Here is a 7,572-nt window from a genome sequence, read left to right on the forward strand (position 1 = left end):
TCCATTCTGTGATCCATGGCTTCAAACCTAGGATCAGGAGCAGCCAGCTGACTGTTTGTACTTGCAGGATCCATTGGCCCTGTCGTAATGTCAGGATCAGGACAGGGATCCAACACGCAGAGTACAAACAGTAGCCAGATACGTATACCGGACCTTAGAATGGCCGGACTAACGTAAGTAGTACAGTATAGAATGGTCAAAGACAAGCCGAGGTCGAGGGTAACAGAAGACAGGTAAGCGAGAGACAAGCCGAATCAAGGGTAACAGAGATAAGCAGAGTAAGGTAAACAAGCCGGGTCAAAACCAAAAGGGATAATAGAATACACAAGCACTGAGTGACTAGAACAAGCTAGAACCACGACAGGGCAATGAGCTAATGAAAGAAGCTCTGTTAAATACCCTGTTCAGAGCAGTAACCACGCCTCCAAGGCGTCCTGATTGGTCCTGCAGCCATTGACTGACAGGTTGTTCCGGGGGAGTGTCCTGATGACTACTTCCTGCCTAGATGCTGTAAAAGGCAGTCACTCCCTCGCGGCCGGCCTAGCATGACCGGATAGACCGCGGGGAAGGGAGCCATCAGACCGTCTGGATGGAGGAACAGCTAAGTCTCTACCTCTTTCGGAGGTAGAGACCACAGGTACCCTGACAGTCCCAGCACACGGAAGGTCGGTGCTGTCGGTCTATCATCCCACAATAAATCGTGTTTTTAGGGCTTAAATCGTTGGAAGGTGCAGGAGCTGAAGGTACTTGCGACCATCCAGCTCGACGGTCCGGCCCCGCCCCCCGGATATCATCCTTTTTATCAGCAACTGAGGAGAACAAAGACCAGATTATCAGAGATTTACACACCAGAGTATCCTAAGGATCTCAGCGCTGACACACGCGATATAATAGAAAAGGTCAGCTTGATTTTGCTCTCTAGGATTTTATCATGGAATAGAAAAAAACTAAATGGAACTGTGTTATTAAACAGAAGATGTCAGCTAGCTGACATTTCCTGATTTAAATAGGATGTCTTTAACAGAGAGTTAATGAGAAGTATGAAATAGTTTTTAATTTTTAAGGGAGCGAATGTATACAATATCAAATAGGGTAAAGATGGCAAACAAAAATCTCACCCTGGGGGACAGGGCCTGACTCCTAACATGGACAGACGCACTTTTTCTCAGCTCCTGCCACTTCGGGGCTATTAACATGTCTACATGGCTGCAGTAAAGGGGGCAGCAACCCAGAGCAACTAGCAACCTGACTACTAACCGGGGAAGACAATTCTGGCCCTGTAACCCGACAATCCGTTGAGTAATACAGGAAGCAATTTCAAGTAACATTATTTCCCTCAGATAATGATGATAGCCAGACTGTAAGGACTTATTGTACTTAGTAGATCATCCCTTGCTGTGTACATACTGTGCATTTTATACTTACTGTATGTCTTAGCATTGATCATAGCGAATATTTACAATATAAAATGGGGAAAAGATGTCAGACAAAAATCTCAACATAAATAAGAGAAACTGTACCACAATATATATATTTTTTTTTTTTAAAAGGATCTTTTCGGGGGCGTGGCCTAACCACTGAAGCGGACAGTCGCACGGCCCTTGAGCTCTTGCTAAACGGAGAAAAAATAACCCAAAATCCAGGGGTGACCCGCAAACGAAAGGCACCTATAAGTTGCTTTACACTTACCAATGGGTAAGAAAACGAAAAAACTGAAGCCGGACCGACCCCAGCAAGGGAGAAGCATAGGGGACCTATGGCGGCAGGCACATGGCGCCCAGGAGTCTGCAATGGCGTCTCTCCACGGAGGCTGTTCCGACTTCTCCGATGGAATGTCGGATTAAGGGGACGACGACCAAATGCTTGCAATGGCGCGGCAGCCGACACCACGAGCAGCACCTCCACAAGGATCACCAGATACCGCCCCGGTAACCTTAATGGCTATCCGGGAGATCATGGCGGATCTCCACACCAAAATCTCGGCGGACATGGCCTTGATCCGTGAGGACCTGCGGGGCCTGACAGGCCGCCTCGGAGAAGTAGAACACGAGACACGAGCCCACTCACAACAAATCACTGTCCTGACAGGGCAGGTAGAGGAGCTCATGAAACAGGGCGCAACCTACGAGAGCAGGCTTGACACCCTAGAGGATAAGAGAAGACAGGAATATAAAACTAAGGGGAGTTGGGGAGACAGTGCCACCAGAAGAACTCCCACACCTCGCAAGGCGTCTCCTGTCAGCCATACTTCCACCAAAGCAGGCTAAATCAATATCTCTGGAAGGCATCTTCCGCTTGCAGAAACCTATTAAGGCCCCGGCTGCAGCCGCCGGGGACATCGTGATGCAGTTCCAGAACCTCAGGGACAAGGCGGCAGTGATGGCGGCAGTCAGGGGACAAACTCCCTACAACTTCGAGGGCATGTCATTAACCTTCTTTGCGGACCTGTCAGGGGGGACCCTTGCTTGGCGACGGTCGCTCCGACCACTTACCTCCCTCCTACGCACGAAGACCATCAGTTACAGATGGAGCCAGTCTCGATCCTTGCAGATCCCACGCGGAGACACAGTCATTACCATACGAGACCTAACAGATGCATCACGCCACCTGCAGGCACTGGGACTCTCACCGGACTCACTGAGCCCAACTAACCCTCACGGATGGGACCCAGGGGCTACCCGCATCTTTGTGCCCAGAGACAAAGCGGTACACGCTAGAGCGGGGCCCGCATCTTACGACTCTCACCCTGCCGGGACTTTGTAAATCGAAAGGCGGACATAGGTTGAACATGCTGCAGCCGCAAGAACTTACCAGCCATCCACCTCACCCACAACAAGCGGGGGAAATGGCATATATTCACAAATGGACGCTATCCGGCCTCTTAAAGTTAAAGTTTTATGTGTTACAGCCGTTCACTTTAGATAGTGGATATGTGATTATACATTTTAGAATATATACATTAATCGTTATTGCATACTCTTTGCCTTAGATCCTTATGCTTATACTTCACCGCACTTGTAGAGAGACAGGCCACTACACCATTGGAAAAGCTTACCGGGCACACCACGAGCGGCATTATCTCCGTTTATCCCTCACTTATGCACACAGGCAACAACACGCTACCTGGCACATATACATAGCGAGCAGCCTACTAGGTGATGACCGGTTACTTTCACACAGACGAGACTCCACTGACTATGGCACACCTGCCTTAGTACACCCTCGGAATAACTACACACCACACAAGCTGAAGCTCAGGGCTGAAGCCCCACTCCCACAACACTCAGGCTCTCCACACAGCGCATCATGCTTCACCCTTAACTGACGGAGCCCCCCACATCGCTACTCAATTCATTTTAAATTTACAAGTTAGCATGTTACACAACTCGACTATAACTATAACTACTTGCTTATCTTGCCATACTTCTTGTTTAATTCATGTACTTACTCGGAAAAAAAAAAAGTGCAGTACCTCTCGACTATGTATACCACATGTTTTGAAATGTTACTGTACACTAAACATGTCACTGATTAAGCTTGTTATTATCTCTGCACTCAAAAATAAAGAATTTATAAAAAAAAAAAAAAGGATCTTTTCAACCTTTACCCACAAAACCCACTGTATATTGTTTTAAAATGAAAACCCACATTTTTATTTGATAGATATTGTTTTGTAGGCAGGAGCAGATTGATATATTCTTCTGTTTCTCTTTACAGCTCCTGTGTATAGACCCATCCCAGCGCCTGGGGAAAAAAGGGGATATTCGCAGCCACCCCTTTTTTAAATCCATCAACTGGCAGGAGCTGGAGGCTGGAAATGTATCTCCCCCTGTCGCATTATGCAATGTAAGTACATGAATAAAATGCTGAACATTAAAGCATCACTATTTCGGTTTAGCTTAAACTTTTGGAAAATAACAAATAAGGACATACAGCATCTTATTAATGCTTCACATATTGCCACAATCCAAAGCATTTGTAAACAAGTGAGTCCCTTCTTTGTCATATGTCTGTATTTTCTCTGTATCTGTATTGCATTGGAATTTCACTGGAATTGCAAACATCCATTACTTTTTGAAGACAACTTTAGTGGGTTCGTCACAAGGTTCCTTCACTTGTGGACAAATCAGTTTTAAGTTTCCAAGGAATGTTCCCAAGCTTAACATCCAGTGAACTTTGCAAGGAATTTAAATGGATCCCAGTCAAGCTTTATGCATGAGGATGGAAGGTGAAGGTGAAGCGCTGATAATATGTATCCCGTGATATAAAGTGCGGAATATAGAGCAATACCTCTACCTTAAAATATTTCTCAATATAGGAATCGCAATGGAGGTATGCAGTACCTTAAAGACAAAAGGCGAAATAACCACACATAGTGTATACTGTGATATAAATAAGCAGTGTGCAAAAATAGGGAAAATATGCCCACTCACACTTTCAGGAGCTAAAAATATATAGCTCACTGTAATCGCTTGTAGGGTCCGTGGAGGCGACCCTATCCCTTCTTGGATGGTTGTTCTTTTAATCTCTTGTTTTCTAGATCAAAACACAAACATCTATGGTGCAATATTGTGGGTCCCAGTAGTGATATTCAAAAAGTAAAATATGTACTTACAAACCCAGAGCCCTCCACATTGGCTCTGGTCTAAGGGTGTATGTAGTTAAGGACTACAAGCCATCTTTATAAAAATAGCAGGAGATGCCACAAGTGGTATGAAAATAGTAAACAAATTATTGTAACATATATTTTAAAAAAATAATAAAATATTGTATATACATAAAATACCACTAAAATGAAAACCACCAGTTGAAGAAGCCAGAGCGGCGAAACGCGTCCTGGGGACCTTGTGAGGAAAGAGACTTTGATATATTGGACTTTTTTGCCATTTTAGTGGTATTTTATGTATATACATTATTTTATTATTTTTTTAAAATATATGTTACAATAAATTGTTTACTATTTTCATACCACTTGTGGCATCTCCTGCTACTTTTATAAAGAAGGCTTGTAGTCCTTAACTACATACACCCTTAGACCAGAGCCGATGTGGAGGGCTCTGGGTTTGTAAGTACATATTTTACTTTTTGAATATCACTACTGGGACCCACAATATTGCACCATAGATGTTTGTGTTTTTTTTTTTTCTGTTAATATGCCATATGAAGTAGAAATGTCACTGTAGAAAGGTTAATGGTTCTGTCATATGTAACTCTTAGGTAGTTGGGACAAAATACATCATTATTTGCAATTGCAAACACATAACATGTGGATTACAGTAGTGAAATAAGAAAGCAAAAAATGTAAAGGTGCTTTAATTTTAATTACCCACCCATTATGTAAAAAAAAGTCAAAAATAAAACCAACAAAAGACTAAAACCTTTTAAAGGGGCCACGCTTAGAAAGGCCTAGCCATAAATTGGTGTCTGCCACTAGGCAAGACTGTGCATCTGTGCCCTATGGGGTGAGTGCAGTTTCCCTTGCTCCACCCCTGTTCTCTCTGTTAAACCTTGTGCTCCCCTCTCACAATATGTGATGAAAACTCGTACCGGTCCTGGCTATGATAGCCGCAGATATTGCACTCGAAAGGGTCTCAGAAGCCATGGCAACCCATGTGGATTGTAAACATTACATGGTCCAGGAAGAGTACCCGACAGTGCTCACACTTAAATGCTTTTACTTGCTCCCCATCCTCTCCCAGCACTCGCAGGGTTTCTTTGGCAGTGCCAGGCAATGAGCGGTAGGGGTGTACTACCCCTGCCTCAGGTGGTCTCTGGTCCTCTTTGGCGTAGGCTGGGCTCTGCCGGCTGCTGGTAGCCTGGGATCCCCTCTCCTCATGGTTGCTTTCAGTGTCTGTTGTAGAGTCTTGGCAGCCATTTGTAGGGGAAGCCCCATGCTCACTTCATCCTCTGTAATGAATTTGTGTTCCATCATGACCCTCTGCTGCTTCCCGATTTCCTGGCATGTCTGGCCTTCCTTGCATGGGCTGTAGTTGGGTGTACACTGAGCTAATAACCGGAGTGATCTCTGAGATACAGTTTTTGATGGTGGTAAGCGCATAGGTCCTCCCACAAAAGCCAATGCGTTGCCATAGGCAGGATCCAGAGGGTGATGGGGCACCATTTCTACATCTTTATCGAAACTCGAGTTCATGTCATACGGGAGGTCATTCAGACTCAACCGCATCTGTTTCTCTCCTTGATGTGCAGGGAGATGCTGGGCTTCATTACTGAGGCTCTGCAAGTAGTTGTGGCATCGCTCCTTATGTTCTTCCAGCGTGTTCTGCTGTTTGTAGCTGCGGCCGCAGTAGTTGCACTTGTAGGGCTTGCCGTCTGTGGGGGAGGAGACTGGAAAAAATGAAAAATAGAGCCTGAAACAGCATCAAACATAAAGTCCCCGCTGAGTGCCGTGTGGCTTCTTTTATGCACCATCAGAACGTTCGGTCCAATGCAGACCATTCCACAAATATCACACTTCAGTTTGCCATTGGGGAGGCGAATGCCTCCAGGAGAATGTGGGTCTTGACTAGAACCATCACAGTAGCCTAGTGGCTCGAACTTGCTTCTCTGCTGCTGCGGCTCCCCCGCTAGGAGCCTCATCCACACCCGGCCGTCCTGCTGCCCTCCCCAGGTGCCGGGTCTGTCCTGCCCCGCCAAAGGGCCCCACCGATGTTTGTGTTTTGATCTAGAAAACAAGAGATTAAAAGAACAACCATCCAATAAGGGATAGGGTCGCCTCCACGGACCCTACAAGCGATTACAGTGAGCTATATATTTTTAGCTCCTGAAAGTGTGAGTGGGCATATTTTCCCTATTTTTGTACACTGCTTATTTATATCACAGTATACACTATGTGTGGTTATTTCGCCTTTTGTCTTTAAGGTACTGCATACCTCCATTGCGATTCCTATATTGAGAAATATTTTAAGGTAGAGGTATTGCTCTATATTCCGCACTTTATATCACGGGATACATATTATCAGCGCTTCACCTTCCTACCCAATGTTTTAAGATAAGATTTTGGTGCTATAGCGGCTGTGTTTTGCGGTGTTATACAACAACTACCCATCTTTCCATAGTAGCGCTAGTACACTCTGTTTTCTTTATGCATGAGGATGGCTAATTTGGGCCTTTAAGCCAAATAAATTCTGAAAGATGAAACACTGAACCATGTTAGCCTTTCATGGTTATATTAATATCAATGTTTATATTCTTTCTCTGTAGAGATCATCACTGGAAAGCTTAACAGAAATTTTCACCACTGAGGAGGCATTTTCACTTTCACCTGCCTTACCATTTAAACTTGGATCAGCTTTCCAAAAACGGTTTGAAGGATTCATTTACATAAACCCCAAATGGATTAAGCTATCAAGCTTAACAGCAGCCACTTCTTGTAAAAATAAAGGTATGCAGGTATTAGGTGAGTGTGAAGTGCTAATGTGAAATACTCTAACGTCTAGGTGGGGTCCCCTTAACCTTCACCAATAGTATAAAACACAAATATAAATTAGACGAAGTGTCTTACATGCACATACGAGAACAATTCTGTCTGTTAGATAAAAATTCCTATAATAA

General features: G+C 44.5%; 1 pseudogene; it reads right to left on the minus strand.

Moving 5' to 3' along the window:
• Positions 1-5,342: 5,342 nt before the first annotated feature.
• LOC134576972 (zinc finger protein Eos-like) lies at positions 5,343-6,597 on the minus strand (annotated as a pseudogene).
• Positions 6,598-7,572: the final 975 nt, after the last annotated feature.

The sequence above is a fragment of the Pelobates fuscus genome, chromosome 11, assembly GCF_036172605.1.
Source record: "Pelobates fuscus isolate aPelFus1 chromosome 11, aPelFus1.pri, whole genome shotgun sequence".
NCBI classification, from domain to species: domain Eukaryota; kingdom Metazoa; phylum Chordata; class Amphibia; order Anura; family Pelobatidae; genus Pelobates; species Pelobates fuscus.